This window comes from Lolium perenne, chromosome 3, assembly GCF_019359855.2.
Source record: "Lolium perenne isolate Kyuss_39 chromosome 3, Kyuss_2.0, whole genome shotgun sequence".
Taxonomy (NCBI): Eukaryota; Viridiplantae; Streptophyta; class Magnoliopsida; order Poales; family Poaceae; genus Lolium; species Lolium perenne.
In genome coordinates, this window is record NC_067246.2 from 52,445,201 (window position 1) to 52,466,448 (window position 21,248).

The window sequence follows — 21,248 nt, forward strand, 5'->3', positions numbered from 1 at the left end:
TTTCTCTTTTGTTAGTTTTCCAGACTACTCGTATCTCTCTCGATCGTGTCGTGGCCCTCTCTCTCTCACCCATCCTCTTCCATGACTACACGCTCCCCGCAACACAGTACGCTTGTGCAGCACCATAGGAAAGGCCGCCGCGCTCGCACAAGACGTCAAACCCGCTTGCAGCACCATGCAGGCCATCGAGCTCGTACAACATCACAGCAGGCTGCCGCCGATAATGCGTCCGGCGCGCTCGCCCAGGGCATCAAAGCTGCCCGCAGCACCATGCTGAACCTCAAGCGGCACGACGAAGTGAGGAATCTTTTTCATCTAGTATACGGTTTGAGCGACATGCAGTTAGTTTGCTACTCGGAAATCAAACGCAAGGGTTATTTGTTTGTGATTTTCTAGGAGAAGACCTAGTGGAGAGGAGGGGCAGTTTCGGTAGTTTAGGCATACTTGGCAACCCGGCATCAACTGCACCTTCTTTTATGAGGAAAAATAACAAAATAATTTACGCCTTCTCATTAGGAACGGAGGGGAGTATCAGCAAGGCCATCTATGTATTCCAAAAGAAGCTCTCCATATGAACAACAAACTAGCATTTTCAGCAAGGTCATCTAGGTATCTCTCCCATGCCTATTTCCGGTTGTAACAACTTCCTAGGATGAACACCATATAAACAAGGGAACTCTTAATTAATTGCCACATCTAAGCACTACAAAAAGCAATATTAGGACTTGGCCACCATCTAGTCTAAGCCACGCCGTCTTCCTCTTACACAAGCGACGACATCATCGACAAACATGACTAGGAGCCATTCTTGTTGGCAAAGGTCTCGCTCGCACAATCAAATCAACTCGTCAAAGTCTACTATAGCTTCATCTCGCCAAACCCTTGCTTTGCTTCGTCGCCACTAAGCCCAATGCAAGATTGCTCCCGGTGAAATCAATAAATTATTAGCTACCTAGTTGCAAGCACACCAACTAGTACTCCATTCCTAGCCACATGGCGGTATACAGGATCACTCAACCTAGTCTTACAAAATTTTGACTGCAAGTTCTCCATTTTTCCAGACATTTTGATCAGAGCAAAAACAAATGGATAATAAAAGAAGAATCAAGTGCAAACAGCACAACTCTCCATGAACACATGAAAATTACATCAGCTAGTACATGACACAATCTTTCCATCAGCCTGAGCATGGTTTTAACCACAACCTTAAATTACAGATAGACATCTAAGTTTACACTCGTACTGATAGATGTTATCTGTATGAAATATTTAGGATAGATGAAAACATGCAGCACCAGCTAGTGCAAGAACAAGCCAGCATACATATATAGGCTTGCTTGCAAATCTACAACGCCTAGGGTAGCTTCTTTTCCACAACAAGCCAGAACAATAAATCAAAAAGTCTTACAACCCTGCAAAAAAATGGACGTACAAGGTACAATACCGCTCAACACTACAAGTTATTTCAACAATAAATCACACACGGGCCACATGTGGCCAGCACGGCAGCAGCAGCGGCACCACAGAAGCATGCATAGTCCTCCATAGTATCCTAAAACAACAAAAACATGATGGTCAGCAGACCAGTTTTAGCAACAACAATTTCGGAGGATTCTTTCAATTTACATCCATACGACACGGAAGCAGCAGAACGTTAGGCCACCAGACAAACGAAATATCATGTAATTAAGCAAGCCAAATGACAGATAAGGGAAAGCAAAGCATTCAAACAGACAACAATCTAAGTTCTGGTTCAAAAATATTATTAGACAAAAAGGAAACCAGTTTATTTCTTGGCAGTTCGCCAAAATTTTGGGTTCAATGAGTGAATAACTTATACCAAACAAGTAATATCAAACAAGCCAAATCCCTGGTATTGTCACTACTCTTTCCTGAGATAAATTCTACCACTTATGGACACTAGACATAGGCAGGTTACTAATTTTCCAGTTCAAGAACCATATATTGCCCATGTAAGGACGTTACAGGTGCAATCAAAACATAGAGCATAGCATTGCAGATGTTTGTTTAGTATATCCTCAGTTATCGAAGAGTGCCAAGTAATTTTTAATTCCAGATCACACCAGTTCTAGCATATAGCAGGTCATATTTAGGCATGTAACAGGAATATTTACCATGTACTGAACTAAAATTTGGAGTACAACTCCTCTTCCGGTTTTACCTCGTTGAGTTGCTGGTAGGAACTCCTCTTCATGCAATTACCTTTTTTGAAAATAATGCTCAAATATATCCAGCGCGTGCATTTCATGGTAAAGCTCCTGCAATTATAGAATTTCCTGATCAGCATATGCTTCAAGCCAAAAAAAAAAGCTTAATCCACCCACAAACCGTAGTTTTAGCAGGCTGATCAGGCAAATTTCCGTGAGATGTGATATGCTGCACTGTGTTGTGGAATCTAGTTATATAGGGAGCTGCAGTAATTCTAGCAAACAGTTCCTATAATAATATTTTGCTAGGTACTCAAAAACTAGAGACAATTAACTGGTTTCAAAAGCTATCACAGTGCGGTGTCAATAGAGCCTTTAATGTAAAAGTGTGATTGAGATCCACTGCGCTTCAAGTAAAGATACTATATGCCAGTCTACAAGTATTAAGATCCGCTGCGCTTCAAGTAAAGAAACCATAAGCCAGTTTACAAGTACTGTGTGCACATATCAAATGTTGAACCATAATAACAACATAAAAAATGCTAATACGGTGATACCTTTAGCTTTTCTCCCTCCAGGTACTGATTAGCCTCACCGTGGATATGTAATTTGATCTAAGTTCCACGGCTGAGGGGTTCAATCCATGTATCCTCCAAGAATGCGAATGACCCATCAGCTTTGGACTCCCACATGTAAACGTATATACTATGTATTGTACATGTAGCTGCCTTGATCCCCAAGATAGGTTAGCTAGCATATCCCACGATCTTAGGATCGGATTGATTGTAATCTGTTGTATACCGATATGCTAATATAAATAGAGATGGAGGCCTACCGTGAGGGTACGGCAAAACATAAATCTTGACTTGGTATCAGAGCCATTCCCATCTCTTCTTTCATCACGCCGCCACATCTCATCTGCCATGACGTCCAGCGGACTAGCGGATACCACCTCCGGTGCGATCGTCTCAAGCTCTGCCGGCTCCCTCGTCTCAGCCCCTACTGCTACCATCCCGGCTGCCGCGACATTCAGCGGCCTCATTACCGTGCGCCTCTCCCGCACAAACTTCAGGCTGTGGAAGACCCAGGTCGTTCCCGTTCTGACGGGAGCTAATGTTTTTGGGTACCTTGATGGATCCATCCCAGCTCCAAGCCGGATGATCACTGAAGGTGCTGGCGACGCCGCTCGCCAGGTGTCCAATCCGGCGTTCCAGCGCTGGTTCCTGCAAGACCAGCAAGTCCTCGGCGCCCTCCTCTCCAACATGACAGAAGAGGTACTCGGGCAGATGACAACTCCGACCTCCGCGCACGAGCTCTGGACTTCACTGCACGCCATGTTCTCCGCCACCAACCGCGCCTGCATCAACAACATACGCGCGCAGCTCGCGAGCGAGAAGAAACGCGACATGACGGTCGCTGAATACTTCGCCAAGATGAAGGGCTATGCCGACACCATGGCAAGTGTTGGGCATCCTCTGGAGGATGACGAGATCATCAGCTACATCATAGCTGGCCTCGGCGAGGACTACGACGCGCTCATGGCCTCGCTCACCGTCATCAACACTCCGGTAACTCTCACAGATTTCTACTCGTTTCTGTTGAGCTATGAGGCACGTCAGAATATGCGTGCAAATTCTCGTGATGACTTCTCCTCCTCCGCCAACAACGTCGCCCGCACCGGCTCCAACAACACCAACAACCAGCGCAACACCAACAACAATGGCGGCGGCTACCGCGGTAATCGTGGTGGCGGTGGCTATGCCAATCGCGGCGGTGGCTATCCCAATCGAGGCGGTGGCTATGCCAATCGCGGTGGTGGCCGCGGGCGTGGCAATGGAGGAAATCGCTTCCACACTAGGTGCCAGGTATGCGACAAGCCTGGGCACGAGGCGCTGCGATGCCGCGAGCGCTTCAACCATGCATTCCAGGCCAGCGACCCCGCTCCCGGCCATGGTGGCTACCATGGTGGCGGGAATCATGCTGGCTATCACGCCGGCTATCATGCTGGCCACGGTGGCTATCATCACGGACATGGTGGCTATGGACATGGAGGCTATCAGCAGGGTGGTGGCTCTCACTATGGCGGCTACTACGGTGGCTATGGAGCCAGCTCTTCTAGCGGGGACCCCCATTGGTACATGGACACAGGGGCCACCGATCACCTCACCTCCGAGCTCGACCGTATGACTATGCATGAGCGCTATCATGGGCGCGATCACGTTCAAGTCGTCAATGGATCAGGTTTGAAAATTTCGCACATTGGTCGCTCCTTACTTCCTGGCTCAAATAATAATCTTGCTCTAAATAATGTCCTTCACGTTCCACAAATAAGCAAAAATTTGTTATCTGTTTATCGCCTTGTTTCCGACAACTATGTTTTTGTTGAGTTTCACCGTGACTATTTTCTTGTTAAGGACAAGGCCACGAGGAGAACACCAGACAAGGCCACGGTAGGAGTCGTGGTGGACTCTACCCTATTCCGCTTGATCGAGCTTCGCCTTCATCCTTCCGTCAAGCCTACTCTGGTGTTCGCGTCTCCTCCGATCAATGGCATCAACGTTTAGGCCGGACATCCCTCCAATAATGTCGTCGAGTCGATTGTTAGGTCAAATAAATTTTCAAGTGGTGTCGTTTCTGAGTCTTTCGTTTGTGATGCGTGTCAACGTGCAAAAAGTCATCAATTACCATATACTTTATCATCTCGAATAACCACATATCCTCTTGAGCTCATTCATAGTGATGTTTGGGGTCCTGCTATTGCCTCATCTGGTGGCTATAAATATTATGTATCATTTGTTGATGATTTTAGCCGCTTCACTTGGATTTATCTTATCAAACATAAGTCTGATGTTGAACAGGTGTTTTATCGTTTTCAAGCTCATGTAGAGCGTCTTCTCAACTCCAAAATTCGATCAATTCAATCGGATTGGGGTGGCGAGTATCATCGACTTCATGCATATTTTCAGCGCACAGGCATCTCCCATCGTGTGTCGTGTCCCCATACATCCCAACAAAATGGAATTGCTGAACGTAAACACCGCCACCTTGTTGAGACAGGTTTGGCTCTTTTAGCACACTCCTCTCTTCCTCTTCGATATTGGGACGAAGCTTTTCTCACGGCTTGTTACCTCATAAATCGCATGCCTAGTCGAGTCATAGCTAACCAAACACCATTATTCCATCTTCTCAAAATCCAGCCTGACTACACCTTTCTACAGTCTTCGGGTGTGCATGTTGGCCTAACCTCCGTAAATATAATGCCCACAAACTTGCGTATCGATCCAAGTTATGTGTCTTCCTTGGCTATAGTTCTTTTCATAAAGGATACAAGTGTCTTGAACGTTCAACTGGTCGCATTTATATATCGCGTGACGTCGTGAAAAAGTTTTTCCTTTTGCATCCGGATCTCGTCCTAATCTTGATCTTCTAATTAATCCAACCATTTTTCCCTTGACCGAGCCAGTAGTACAGGATGCACCTATGCGGAATTATAACCTGTCTCTGTTAGGCTCTAACGTGTTGAGTGCAGGAAGTACTGAAGGAGCTTCAGCTGCAGGAAATACTACAGGAGCTCCAGCTGAGGTCGCTCGCTCGTCTCCGATTGACGTCCAGACTACGTCCATGATTGACGTACCCAGGGTGCATGGCCTCGCACCCCGTGCTGCTCCGACCGCGCCATCTCCTCCACATGGGCCGCATGAAGCAGCCCCCGATCCGGCACATGACTGCGTCTCGCTTGACGCGGAACATCAGCAGGATACTGCTGCCGCCTCGCCTGATGATACTGCATCGCCACCTCCAGCGCCTCCTGCCGGCGTCGTCACTCGTCTTCGTCATGGTATTCATCGTCCTCGACAGTATACGGACGGCACGGTGCGCTATAACCCCATGCGCCGTGCTTTCTTCGCCATGCCCGCATCTCACCGTGATGCCATCGCTGACCCTGCATGGCGCACTGCCATGGAGGCGGAATTTCGAGCATTGCAAGACAACAAGACATGGATTCTTGTTCCACGGCCAGCACGTACAAACATTGTGTCCTGCAAGTGGATTTTCAAGGTCAAACAACACTCTGATGGGTCTCTCGACAAGTACAAGGCACGATTGGTTGCACGAGGTTTCACACAACAGTCTGGAATCGACTTTCATGAAACTTTCAGCCCAGTTGTTAAAGCTGCCACTGTCCGCATTGTGCTTTCACTTGCTATTTCCCGTGGATGGACCCTTCGTCAGATAGATGTGAGCAATGCTTTCTTACACGGTTTCCTTGAAGAGGATGTTTTTATGCATCAGCCGCCCGGTTTTGAAGACCCTCGCTATCCTCAGTTTGTGTGCAAACTTCAGAAGTCATTGTATGGTCTCAAACAATCTCCTCGGGCTTGGTACTCCCGCCTTAGTGACAAACTTCAGCAATTGGGTTTTATTCCTTCGGTGGCAGACACATCCTTGTTCATCTATCATCATGATGGAGTCACTATTCTTATGCTCGTCTATGTCGATGACATTGTTATTGCTGGCTCAAGCTCTTCGGTTGTGGACCATCTGCTGCGTAATTTATCTAGTTCCTTCCCCATTAAGGATCTTGGTACACTTCGGTATTTTCTTGGTCTTGAGGCTGCATACACTTCAGGGGGGATGACCTTATCTCAGCACAAGTATGCCGAGGATCTGCTACATCGTGCTCACATGGAGAAGTGTAAAGCAGTTTCTACACCTATGTCAGTCACCGATAAACTCTCTAGTACATTGGGAACGCCATTAAATGGAGATGATGCATTCAGATATCGCAGCATTGTAGGTGGACTACAGTACCTCACTCTCACACGACCGGATATTTCATTTGCGGTCAATAAAGTGTGTCAATTTCTATCCAACCCCACTGATCAACATTGGGAGGCCGTGAAACGCATTCTGCGGTATATTCGAGGTACAACCACCACTGGACTTAGCATCCGAAGATCTCCATCTACATTATTGAGTGTCTTCACGGATGCTGATTGGGCCGGTAGCCCTGATGATCGACGCTCTACTGGAGGGTTCGCTGTTTTCTTTGGTCCCACACTTGTTTCATGGAGTTCGAGGAAACAACCAACAGTCTCGAGATCTAGTACCGAGGCTGAGTATAAGGCGCTGGCAAATGGTGCTGCTGAGGTTACATGGATTCAGTCATTGCTAAAAGAGATTCATGTCCCACAACCAAGGGCACCGATATTATGGTGTGATAACCTTGGCGCGACTTATCTTACCGCAAATCCAGTGTTCCATGCACGCACCAAGCATATTGAGGTGGATTTTCATTTTGTTCGAGAGAAGGTGGCCTTGGGAACTCTTGATGTTCGATTTATCTCTTCCCGTGATCAAGTGGCTGATGGCTTCACGAAACCAGTCACACGACACATGCTTGAGCGGCTGTCTCACAATCTGAACCTTACTAGCACCGGTTAAGATTGAGGGGGAATGTAAACGTATATACTATGTATTGTACATGTAGCTGCCTTGATCCCCAAGATAGGTTAGCTAGCATATCCCACAATCTTAGGATCGGATTGATTGTAATCTGTTGTATACCGATATGCTAATATAAATAGAGATGGAGGCCTACCGTGAGGGTACGGCAAAACATAAATCTTGACTCCACACATATCTATTAGAGAAAATACAAAATCATAACATAATCAAGAAAATTGCAAAGCGAAAGGTAAGGGATGAACAAAAACACGACATAAAGACAAGGACAGTGGTGCCTTACTGTTTGTTATCATTGTGCTTGCTGACAACTTCAACATACTAAGCAACCAAGTATACTGAGTAGAAAGCAACAACAAACTGCCCAATGAGATTGAGGTCACCTCCAGTCTGCATCTTTCCCACGGAAGCTGCATAAAGTGCTAGAAATTTTCAAGGGTACCATCTATATGTGTTGGATATTTCAAATAATCTCAAGGCTCGGCACTAAGTAGAAAAGACGAGCACCTGAAGTTCCAGATTTTGCAACGGTTTCAGGGTTCTTAATCAGATCTTCCTTTGCCATACCAACACCCCTATCTCGAATGGAGAGAATCTTTTCCTCCCTATCCAACTTGTTCTGCATTTGCTCACATAAGATTCCTTTAAGCCCATCATCTCTAAAAGCAAAGAAAAGACAATCAGAAAAGAGTCTCGGCTTTGCTAGCCATTGCACCTGGATTTCAAGATTAACAACATCACCTTCACCGAAAACATCCTTATCAGTGAGGGCAAGGAACCTAATCTTATCCAAAGCATACAACATAGAAGATACCACCCTTTAGTTTCTAGCACCAAAAATGCAACCTAAATAGAGGGTGCCAAAACTAAATGCCAAACATACATACATCAGATGCACCAGATATGAGCTCCCTCCGGAAGATGTCCTTGTTTCTGTAGAGTAATTTCATGATGATGTCCATGAGTTTGGACACCTTGGCCTTGAACTCAAAGCCTCTCCGCCGAGTTCCTGATGGTCTTCCTCGAGATCGACTCCCTTCACACATCGAAATAATACTATTCAATACAAATATCAACATCATGATAAGTAGAAACCATCAACCTTGGTCAAGGATTCGCACCTCTGGACAACCAGAGTCCGTAGACAAGCCACGGTGAACGTCCCCACTCCTCTACCTTGGGAAGGTCAGCTAACTCGTCGCTGCTCTTTTCAGCATTGACTTAGAGCCTTTTAGCTACAGTGCATCAAAGATAAGACCATGACTTGCAAGCCAACTATGGAAATCACTTGGCTGTCAAACTAGACAACTAAAACCATCCAGTGAGCTAGCTTAACCTAAAGATGTACTTTTTTTAGAGCTGCACCATATCTCTTCAAATTGTCAACTTCATTGTGACATTTAGACACCACGGCATGTGTAGAATCACAGAAAATTGTGTGTGATTTATCTTTTTCTTCAGTGGAACCTATATGTTCTGATTGTATATCAAATGTGCATGTGTGCTCATTCTGACAGCAATATTGTGCAACTTGCGCTTGATTATATAGATCATTTCTACTTCTCATTTCTCACAGCTCTGGGAACTATATAGGCTCACTAAATTTCTGTCTGGTTCTTCTCTACAGCGAGCCATCTACCCTACAATCGGAATGGTTTCAAGTTTTTTACGAGTGATGGTGGTCTAAATAAGGATGATATCAAAGATATACTGGAGCGTGCTTCTAGAGTATACGAGGAATCTGCACATGGTGACAAACAAGAACAGACTGGTGTCGTGACTCAAGTGGACTACATGTCACTTTATGCTTCCGATCTTGTCCAAGCAATTCGTAAATCTGCTGGAAACAAAGGTGTTCATCATATGATAACTTTATACCGCATTTCGATTTACTAGACAATTTATTATACTAAATTGACTTTGCTTTACATATATGATGTTATGTCTGCCATCTATTTATTTCTCATTGTTATTATTTCGTATATAAATTTGATATGCTCAATAAAAATTTATTTTGCAGATGATTTTCATGTTCCTTTTTATTTTTGTTTGGTCCTAGTTGCCTTCAGTTGTCGTATCAACTTATGAATTTATATTCTTTATTTATTATCATCCAATATAAGTTTTATTTGTTCAGTAGAAACTTATTAGGCTACCTGTACAACCCACATTTGTTGGATGCAGTCTCCTTCACTCCTGGTGTCCACCATGTCAATTTCTACTATTCATATACCTTTTTACATGCTCCACAATCAACAGAAAAGTACTGGTTCATGTATTTCAAATTCTACTTGTGTTCAGATATATATGATTATTGGCTATGTGCAAGATAGATCTGATAGAACTGTAAAATGATTGATCACAAAACAATTATTTAAAATGAGCTTCTGATGCTTGCATTTTGTCCAGAGAAACCACTGTTGGGACTACACATAGTTGTTGATGCAGGGAATGGAGCAGGTGGCTTTTTTGTGGTAATGTGTTTACTCTCGTTGCTTGGTCTGTAGCAATATCTTTTCTAGTCTGGGTTCATGTCTTGCACATCTGTCGTTACCTTAGGTCAAATGATCGACATGTCTATTAAATAAATTCTCAGTCTTCCACGATGATATCCTGGCGTTACCTTAGGTCAAATGATCGACAAGTCTATTGAATATATTCTCAGCCTTCTACGATGTTATAAACAAATCTTATAGTAGGCAACTACAAATTATCTAAACATTAAATTTTGAATTTAGAGTTTAAAGAAAATTAAAAACCATTTGATTTGAATTCGTGGCCTGTAGTGTAACCACTCAGTCTGTTTCCAATAGAATCAGTTTTTTTCCTAGGGAGAATATGAGCTCTGGTGAAATATTAGGTTGGTGCTGCAAATTATTTGAATGTGTTCTTATAGCTGACTCAATAAACATAAATTTTGATTTGATGAAATTCATCTGCATATGGAGCGTGAATTTGGGTCTGGTGTGGTTCGTAGTAATAATAGACTAACTCATACCACAAACTTTACGTGAGTGTCCGGATAGTGTCCTGTAGAGGGCAATGCCACATATTAGCCTCTGGAAATTCCCCATAAAAACACTTTTTCATTTCTCAGTAATGATCCATTTAATGCTTGGAAAGATGCCACCTCCTACTGTCCTTTGGTAAAATCTAGTGATCAACTACAGATGCTTCATCTGCAAACTCCTACCGGGCAACAACAATAGGTAGAAGTCAGCATCATTTAAAGAATGACAACAGTTAGCAATTCAGAATATTTATTACCATGTAATATTTATCAATAAATGGGATGGTAAATAATTGCATTCTTATCAACATTCATTAGTTAAGTAAGAAAAAAACATACACCAAAATGGTTAAGCAAAAAAATACAATTTAGATATTACAATTGCAAAATAATTACATTATACCTAAAGTTTCAGCTAATAGACAATTAATGATTACATAATCTGCAATATCTCTATCTGCAGTGAAAAAAATATTAAACGGGGAAAAGATAAACCACTATAAAGTTACGGAGAAGCCCATAAAATTATACATCTTTACAGAGTAGGCAATAGAACTATGCTATCACGTTTACAGAATTCATTCAAACTGGATGTGTCACATAGGTTAGTGATTGCTGATGCAGCAGAAGCTTAATTTGTGTACACCTTGAAGCAGCCCCTGAACCACACACGCATGCACACACATGGAAGAACAAACACAGTAGATAGATAATCATAATAACATGAATAGTAAGAATTGAGTTGATAGTGAGCTAGCCATGCGTGATTAAATTGAGAAAGACCTGGAATCATGAGTATTAAGGAACTTTTTTTTTTGATGGTCACCGGGGGGGACAAAGTCCCCACCTGAATTTTGTATATATTGCTTGGCCCCAAGGCCATAAGAGTTTGTACAGGGGGAGTTTTTCAGATAAAGGAGGTACAAGGGAAAGAGAACATCAGACAGAGGTGATGTTCTCAGTTAGGCAGCCAAGCCAAGCTGCCTCAGCGAGTTCTTGATCCCCAGGTAGTCTAGCTCGCCAGAAACGAGCCTCACTCCGACAGAGATGTAGCAGCAGCGGGAGGCAGGGTTGCTGCTCACGGAAGACGACGGCATTCCTATGTTTCCACAGGTTCCACAAGCACAGCAGGGTGAACGTCGAGGCAGAGTCCGGAGGCACCGCAGCATGAGCGGCGTACTCGTGGAGGAGCTTGACATCAGCAGTGTCGGGGAATTGAAAGCCCACAGCACCCCAGAACCGCCGCGCGAAGGGGCACTCGAAAAAGATGTGGTTCGCCGTCTCCAGAGGAGCATGGCAAATGGGGCAGCCGGCTTCAGCGACCGCCAGCATGTTCTTGTGCAGCAGCGACGCCCGTGACTGCACCCGCCCTTTGGACAGCAACCAGGCGAAGAACCGCACCTTGGAGGGCGCAAAGTTCTTCCACATAAAGTCGTGGGCGGGGTCGTCGACGCCGCCCCAGGTGCGCAGCCGGTACAACACCGAGGCATCCAGGCCACCAGCCTTCTTGCGGCAGCGCACCAGCTCGCGCATGTCGGTCGCCTCCGAGAGCGCGACCTCACCCACCAGGGCGAGGAGGGCCGGGAGCAGGCGCTCGGCGGCGGCGGTCAGCCTCGGGACCAGCGACTGACGAACGCCGACGGCGATCACGGAGCTGACCGTGGCGTCCCGACGCAGAGCATGCGAGAGGAGAATGGGCCATCGGCTGCCAATGGCCTCACCACCAATCCAGTTGTCCAACCAGAACAGCACCCGCTGCCCGTCTCCCACCTTGGCCACCGAAATGCTCCGGTATAGCGGCATGAGCGCCTGGAGGTGCTTCCAATGAAGACGGTGCACAAGCTTGAGCTGCAGGCACTCATTTTTCGCGGCGAGGCACTTGATCCCAAGGCCACCCTCCCTCTTGGGACGGCACACCGCGTCCCAGGCGACGAGGCATTTGGCGCCGGTCGCGCGCCCCGGCACGTTCCAGAGGAAAGCCCGGCGGAGCGCGTCAATGGCGCGGAGTAAGGCGGGCGGCAGGTCGAGGGCCCCCATGGCAAAGGTGGGGAGGGCATCGAGCACGGCATTGAGCAGCACCACCCGCCCACCACTGGAGAGCAGCAGAGCACACCATCCGGATAGGCACTTGTCCACTTTGGCAATCAAAAGCGCGAAGTGGAGCATGGTGAGCTTCTCGCAGGAGAGGGGCAAGCCAAGATAAGTCTGAGGAAAACCTTCGACCCGATAGCCGAGAGCAGCTTGGATCTCCACCAAATCAGCCTCAGGGACGTGCATAGGGACCAGGGTGCTTTTGTGGAAGTTGATCGTCAAACCAGTCGCATCTGCAAACTGATCCAGCAGCTCCTTGAGCCGCACCGCAGCAGGCAGGTCAGCACGCATAATGATGAGAGTGTCATCGGCATACTGCAGTACCTGACAGGGAGCACCATCAACGATGGGGTGGCACAAGAGTGGGTCCTGCCGGATAAGCTGCTGCAGCACATCCGCAACCAACAAGAAAAGGTACGGAGAGAGCGGGTCGCCCTGCCTTAGGCCTCGCTTGCAATCAATCCATGGCCCAGGGACACCATTTAGCAAAATAGCAGACTTGGAGGTGGCCAGGATCATGTCCATCCAATCACACCAGCGGGAAAACCACGCGCTAACATAATAGCTCGGAGACTCTCCCAATCAATTGAGTCGAAAGCCTTAGAGAAATCCAGCTTGAGGATAAGGGAGGGAGCCAACCGCTTGAAGCAGCACTGGACCAGCTCCGTAGCAAAGACAAAGTTTTCAGAGATGCTTCTTCCAGACAGAAAACCCGACTGATTTTCATCCACAAGGGATCCAATCTGAGCTTGGAGCCTACTGGTAAGAGCCTTGCAAATCGTCTTGATGGAGGAGTTTTGCAGTGAGACGGGTCTGAAGGACCCAGGGGCAAGGATACCATCAGCCTTGGGCAGCAAGACCACATGCGCACGGTTGATCGCGCCCAGGTTTGCGTTCCGAGCATGGACGGCGCCAAACAGACGCAGCATACCAGTTTGAATCGTGGGCCACGCGGCTCTGTAGAAACTTGGGCCGAGGCCGTCCGGCCCAGGGGCGCTGGTCTGATCCATCCCATCGATAGCAGCCTTGATCTCCTTCAGCTCGAAAGGCGCCGTGAGGGCCGGCCCATCCACCACCTTGGCACCATGGTAGAGGCGGACAAGGTCGAAGGCCCAGCGTGCGGGGCGGGCGCGGCCCAACAGGTTGGAGTAGAAGCTATGAAGAGCACCCGCCTTCGCAGAATGATCAATGATGACCTCGCCGTCAACCTCCAGCTCGCGGATCTGATTCCTCCTGTAACGTTGCGAGGCTCTGGCATGGAAGTAGCGGGTGTTCTCGTCCCCCTCCTTGATAGCTCTAAATTTCCCCCTTTGCTTCCAATGCACCGCCGCACGGCACACAGACAAGGCAAGGTGATCTCGGGCCTCGTCGCGCAAAGCCACTTCAGCACCTGTCAGCACACGAGATTCCTCATGGAAATCCATTAGCGAGATTATAAAACGGCAGTTGTTTTCAAGGCGTGGGATGAAACGGTGCTCCTTTTTCCAAACCTTGGCGGCAGACCGGAACCGCTTGATGTTGGCGGCAAGGTCGAGAGCAGCATCGCGGGCGGGCAACCCATTGGTCCAGTGGGCAAGGGTGGTGGGGAGGAAAAGAGGGTCAAGGAGCCAGGAGTTCTCAAAGCGAAAATGCGAGGGGTTGGGGATAGTGGTAGAAGCCGTGACAAGCAGAGGATGATGGTCTGAGGTGGGGCGGGGGAGCGAGGCGAGGGAGGAGTCAGGGAAGATCATGTTCCATTCGTTGTTGAAGAAAGTGCGATCAAGCCGAGCAAGGACAGGCTCAGCCTGGCCATTCGTCCAAGTAAAGAGGTGGTCGAGGAGAGGAAGCTCGAACCAGGACAAGACATGTATCATTGCATTGAAGGCGGCAGCAAGGCCGCGATCGAAGTTGTCGTTATTCTTCTCATTTGGATATCTGATTAGATTGAAGTCGCCGACGATCAGCCATGGGCCGCTAACCTGATCCTGAAGGGTGATCATTTCATCAACAAAACATTGCGTGAGGGTGTGGTCAGAGGGGGCGTAGACGTTTGTGATTGTGAAAGAGATGTCAGTGGAGGTGGAGGTGAAGCAAGTGGTGAGGCTGTACGTGAGGCGGGTGGAGCTGGCGAGGGCGAGGAAACGAGGGTCCCAGGCAGTGGCAATGCCACCACACGAGCCATCGGTGTCGACGACCTCAAAAACAGAGAGGTTTGGAGGAAGAAAGGACCGCGCTTTAAACGGGTCCAGAGAAGCCAGTTTAGTTTCTTGAATACAGGCGACAACCGGGCAGGCAAGCGAGAGGTTATCACGGACCACAACACATTTTTCCTCATCTCCCAAACCACGCGTGTTCCAGGAGACGAAGGGGAATTTTTTGAAACCGACACTATCCATTAGACAAGATGAACAACAGAGTACAGATAAACATGACAGCGGAGGTGCAGCGAACAGCGCCGCACCAATTCATTAACAGGGAAGGAGAACTAGGTGGAGAGAACAGGGAGACACAGACGCGGGAGGCACAGCGCGCTACGTTGCAGTGTGGGAGAAGGGTTCTAATCATCAGCACCAACAGGCACCAGACCATCCTTTCCAAACGCAGCAGCCTTCAGCGCGGACATAGGCTTCATTCCCAAAGGAGCGATCAGCTTCTGAATCAACTTGTTCTTTGACACTTGCGCCTGTAGCTTGATGGAGCAGCCCTTGAGCATCTTAGTGAGTTCCCGGTGCTTGACCGCTTTGGTTAGCGCGTTGACATGCATGCCATCACCTTGCGCTGCGATGCGTTTGCTCATCCTGGTTGCATCCCCGGCTCGTTTGGCCTTGCCCCGCGCCTTGCGGCGATGGTGAGCAGATTCAACAACAGCAGTCCAGGCTTCTTCTTCAGTGTCAGCATCAGCCCTGGGTGTTGCAGCGGTCGCAGGCACCGGGCTCGGGTCAGGCAACTCAGTGATCACCACGGTGCTTTTCCCGCGCGACGGTGACCCAGAGGCAGAGGTCAGCGAGGAGGCCACGGAGCAGGTCCAACCAGCAGATGTGACCGCAGAGGACCAAGCTGAGACATCGCCCACGGAGGAGGCGGGAGATGGCGGCGGCGCAGCAAGAGGCTCAACAGGAGCAGTGAGGAGGAGTTGGCGCTCATGGCCGCCAAAAGCAGGCATGCCTAACCCAGCAGCTGACCGAGGCGTTGTCGCGGGCGCTCCATAGATAGGACGCCCAAAGACGGGGGACCGCCCATAGCAGAAAGGCGACGGCGGCGGTGGTGAGGCGAAGAACCGCTGGTACACACCATCGATGTAGGATCTCTCAACAGACCACTGATCCAAGATCTCAACCCGAACCAAACGGGAGGGCCACGGTCCCCTCTCAGGCAAGACATCACAGGGAACCAATTGGGCACTCTCGCATCGAGCCACGACTTTAACACAGGACATGTCGCTCCCACTGAAGCATGTCTGGTCGATTTCCAACACATCACCAAAGCTTGCGAACAGCGCCGCCACCCCCGCAGGAGTGACATGCTCAGCACCTGGCGGCGAGGCCCAAAGCAGAGCACACACTTCGCCTTTTCAGTGGGACGCGCTGCGCCTCCTCCTCGCGCTCGAGGGTGATCCGCACGTCTTCGTGCATGATGGCGGGCAGCTCCATCGCTGCCTCCCGCGCAGCATGCGTGCGGAAACGCACGTAGCATGCTCCGAGGCCAGAGTGCACCAGCTCGAAGGGAATCCCACGCGGCAGCGCGCGCATCAGGGCCACAGTGATGGACTGCGAGTTGTTGAAGAAGCCCTGCGGCGGGTCCAGCCAGACAACGGCGAGCCGACGCGCAGCCTCAAGGTCACCAGGAGGCATGTAGATCTTCACGAGTTCAGGGCGGTCAGAGGAGGCCGGCAGAGATAGCTCGCTGCGCCTGGAGCCGTCCCCACTACCGGAGGAGTGCTCGCTGCCGGTGTACATCGACGAGGGGTCCGCAGGGGAGGCAGCGGGAGCCACAGTCGAGGCCGCGGATCCGATGCGACGGTGCCCCGCCACCAGAGGAGCAACATGGCTTGCGTGAGGCGGGTCAGCGGGGTAGGCCTGGATGTCGCGGAGCGGCGGAGGTGTGCCAGGGAGGGCAGCCAAGTCCTCATCGGCAGCGGCCAGGCCAGACGAAGAGCCAGAGCCCCGGCGCACGCCAACAGGAGAGAAGGGCTGCATGCGAAGCGGTGTGAGGGAGTGCGGCGGTGAGCGCAGGCTTGGCGAGCCCAGGGCGGAGGGAAAAGGCATGGTGGGGCGCGGCGAGGGAGGTGCAGCTGGGGTGGGTGGAGCGGAGCGTGGGCGGATGGTGGGCGAGGGGTGCGGCATGGTGCACTCGGAGAGGCGGTGGCCGGACTTGCCGCAGCCACGGCAGCAGAGAGGGTCCCGGAAGGTTGCAACACTGTGGTGTTTGAGCGAGGCAAGGTAGCGAAAACAGACTCTGCCTCGACGTTCACCCTGCTGTGCTTGTGGAACCTATGGAAACATAGGAATGCCGTCGTCTTCCGTGAGCAGCAACCCTGCCTCCCGCTGCTGCTACATCTCTGTCGGAGTGAGGCTCGTTTCTGGCGAGCTAGACTACCTGGGGATCAAGAACTCGCTGAGGCAGCTTGGCTTGGCTGCCTAACTGAGAACATCACCTCTGTCTGATGTTCTCTTTCCCCTGTACCTCCTTTATCTGAAAAACTCCCCCTGTGCGAACTCTTATGGCCTTGGGGCCAAGCAATATATACAAAATTCAGGTGGGGACTTTGTCCCCCCCGGTGACCATCAAAAAAAAAAGTTATTTGTGCCCAGAAGCTATGGGAAAAAGTGTCGGTAGATACAGTTGCAACTATCTTAGCTTGCGCCAAAACCCACAATTGTCACGAGTTGAAGAACAAGTGCATTGACTTCTTTGCAGTGGAGGAAAATTTCAAGGAGGCCATGTTCACTGAAGGTTATGCATTGTTAGTTTTGAAATTCCCATCAATTACTGCTGAGCTCAAAAGGAGGGTTAGGGCATAACACGTCTATACTTCAGGCGTTCAAGCATAGCTCCAGTACGGTGTTTTTTTGGTATACATATGACAAGTAGTCTCTGACATCAGATCAAGCATACAATCTATGTTTGCTGAGCAGGGAGCCTGGGCGCTCAGATGCTATGAGTAGCCGAGTACCGACCAATAAGTGTGCTCTCAGAGAACTCAGATGCATAGTTAGGGACATTGTGTTAAATCAGCGTCACGTCGCGTTTTTTTTGCTTCTGTGCTGGTTTAGACATGTCTGTCCTGAAGCTTTTAGGATGTTCACTTTTGCTATGCTGGTCCGTAAATATCTAAATATCTGTAGCCTTAGCTCCATTGGGTACTTTTATGATGTGCAAGCAAATCAGAGGTCAGGAAAATGTGTGCGTTTATGTTGTCATGGCAAAGTTCTGGAATTTTACCTGCCTTTTGCATACTGGTCTGTGTACTTCTATTACTCGATTCATATATGAAATCATTGATGTCCAGCTGGGACCTATCATGTGCAAAAAATACAGACTTGGTTTTTTGATTTTTTTAAAGTTGCAAGAAGGTGGAGCTGTTCGCTAACTGGTAAGCAAATGGGTGTCCTATCATTAATATGATGATGTTTTCTTGGAAATGATACTTCGGCAATATAACCAACAAACAAGTGCTATTCTTTTCATTAACTGAAAATTCTTAAACCATCAAACAAGTAATATTCCAAACAAAGAAAACCTAGAAACACGAGTTGTTAGGATGGGGAGAAGGGTGGGTACTAGGATGGGTTCTGAACATTGTGATGATGATCTTTTTTCTTGAACTCCGAGAATCACAGTTGCTCTATTGACTTGTGTCTGAGCACCATAGAGAATCCCTGGGAATGGTTCAATATTTTCACGACCATTTCGTTCAAGCAGAAAGATAAAAGATTCTGAGAATGAGAAATCGTTGGACCCGTACGTGTTCACTTTGAAGAAACATGCATGTGCTGTGCAATCAAGCGAATTTCTCATGTTGTGTACTCTGTGATGCATTTGGAGGTGTCATTTTGATATGATTGCTTCAGAAACAGTTGATAGTTTCCCACATTACATGTCTAACAGGTCACAACCAAGTTAAGTAATGTAGTTCGATAGGCTAATGGAAAAATTTCCTTAAAATAACTACTATAACCAGACATATCCATAGACAAATTCTTCTACCATCTATAGCTCAAAAGTTGTAATAATAGTACGAGTTTATACATATATCTAAGTCTGGTTCTCTCTAAGAGATTTAATCCCCTATCAGAACTCTCCAACCCTTCAGTCTCGTCTTCTTCTTTGACCTAGGTTTTGGATCAAAAATCCAATTGCAAATAAAAAGGTTGTGCGCACAACCCACCATTTCGATGCAAACTCCAGAGGCCAAGGCAATGCTCCCATTAAAAAAAAAACAATTGCAAAGAAATATAGGGTGAAGCCGTGAAGCCTGATGCTGAGACATTCAACACGCTCAAAGGCAGAAGGAGGTGATCACTCCACACCATCAAGGTATATATTGTTTGAGGCACATTTTTTTGCATGATCATACTACAGTCTTTTGCATCTCTGAATTGCAGGGTGCGTTTAGGCAGCGTCAGAGGTTATCTCATGAACAACGCTGCCTGCCCCGGTACATTTGTCAAGCCAGCGACCACCAATGCATGATCTTCTCGACGAAAATACGAGACACATGTGTTTTAGGTGCAACTCACCGAACCATGCAGAGTTTTATGTGTAATAATCAATAATTAGTGTTCTAAAGATACCATGTCCTATATTTGTGTGTGAATGAAGCACGCGGTGTATAGATGAGCACGCGGTGACTGACTGCCATGCGTTCGTTGTTTGTCTGTAAGATAAAACTCAATCAGTGGTATCACCTCACGCCAACACAGAACACCTTTGTCCTTTCTATGGTGACCGGCGCTGCCGCAAATCTAACTTTTCGTTTGTCCTGTGCTTTGCTACCAGGCGACAGCAGCATGTGCCCATGTGGCCCACTTCGAAAAAGGAAATGATCTATATCAGTCGGAGGCTGCCTTGCATCCAACCTCCGGATCGCGCTCCGTCCGATCAAACAAAACGATCGATCAAAAAACTGCGACATCCCCACGTTATCTCCTCGCTCGTGACAACTCCCGCACATCATCTCTTTCTCGATCCTCTGCATCACGCAAGTCCGGGTTGTTCACTGTGGCTCTCCTGCTGCCAGCCTAAGTGTCCCCCTCCCCGCCTTGGCTCCTCTCCGGGGATGTGCCCCCGACCGCTCCTCTGCCCAGCCCGACCTGTTCCTCTTCTCCTCCTCCATCTCCACCGCCTTAGCATGAGGTTGGCCGCACCATGGAACTCTGGCTCTGTACTTCGTCATCACCACCGCGCCCATATTTAGCTGGCGTCCATCGAGATTCGCCCATGGATGGCTGCGACTGCAGGGCTACCAGCGTAGTCTGCATTGTCGGCATCTCGGCGCCTCTCACAGCCGGACCCGGTTGCCGCCGACGTCCATGCCGGACGGCGCCGCGCGAGCAGAGAGGTGCGGTTCGGCGGACGAGCTTCGAGCCGGTAACCGATGTGCGGCGGTCGACGGTAGACGGCGCCGCGCGAGCAGAGAGGTGCGTCCCGACGGACGAGCTCCGGCCGGTAGCCGATGTGCGGCGGTCGTCGGCGACGCGCAGTGGTGGAGTAGGGGGCTCCTATGGCTGCCGGCGGAGAAGCAACGAGGAGAGTTGCGAGGGCGTTGTACGGGCAAGGTCAACGCTCTCCAACAGCCCCCTTGCCTCTTTCCACCGCAATCTGTTAGCCAGAGATTTTGGTTTTATCTGATGATGTGAGTGCGGTGCTGCGGGCTGTGGAGGAGGACCTGGCAACAACACAAACGGACGTTAGTGGCTGTTAGCCGATCTAACGGTGATAATATGCATCCAACGGTAACGAACACATGCATACGTATTCACCGGATCACCAAATCCATTCTCTATTTGTGTGTTTATCTTCAGCTTAGCAACATTATTTGCGTTCTGTAAGATGAAATGGATTTTGCTACTGTTCTGGTCAGGTTTTTTTTTTGTAGATGTTCATTGCAAAAGTTAATAAAAGCATCTCCAACAGATGATATTTAATAGGTCATCCAAAACTAGTGACCTAAAAGTTATAGGGCACCTAGATCGCGTGGGCGACTAGGTGTAGAGTCGGGTGTTTTATGTCCTTGTCCGTCTTGACCTTTGATGCTCACACAATCCTACTACTCCCTCCTTCTCCTTCCCCGTATCTCTAGATTGCTAATTTAACCTATATAATTTAAATTATATAATATAAAAATTATATCATTAGAAAATAGAACATCTAAACTTTCTAATGATATAATTTTTATAACATATACGTAATGCTAACTTGATTAAATTTGCGATCTAGAGATACGCGTACGCCTAATAAACTGTGAGAGAGGGAGTAGTGTTTAACGGGTATGCCCATAAGTGTAGTAGGAGTTTTTTTTTTTTTTTTTTTTG

General features: G+C 48.3%; 1 pseudogene; it reads right to left on the bottom strand.

The window, feature by feature from the left end:
- Window positions 1-1,476: 1,476 nt before the first annotated feature.
- LOC127339247 (endoplasmin homolog) lies at window positions 1,477-9,201 on the bottom strand (annotated as a pseudogene).
- Between the last annotated feature and the right edge of the window lie 12,047 nt (window positions 9,202-21,248).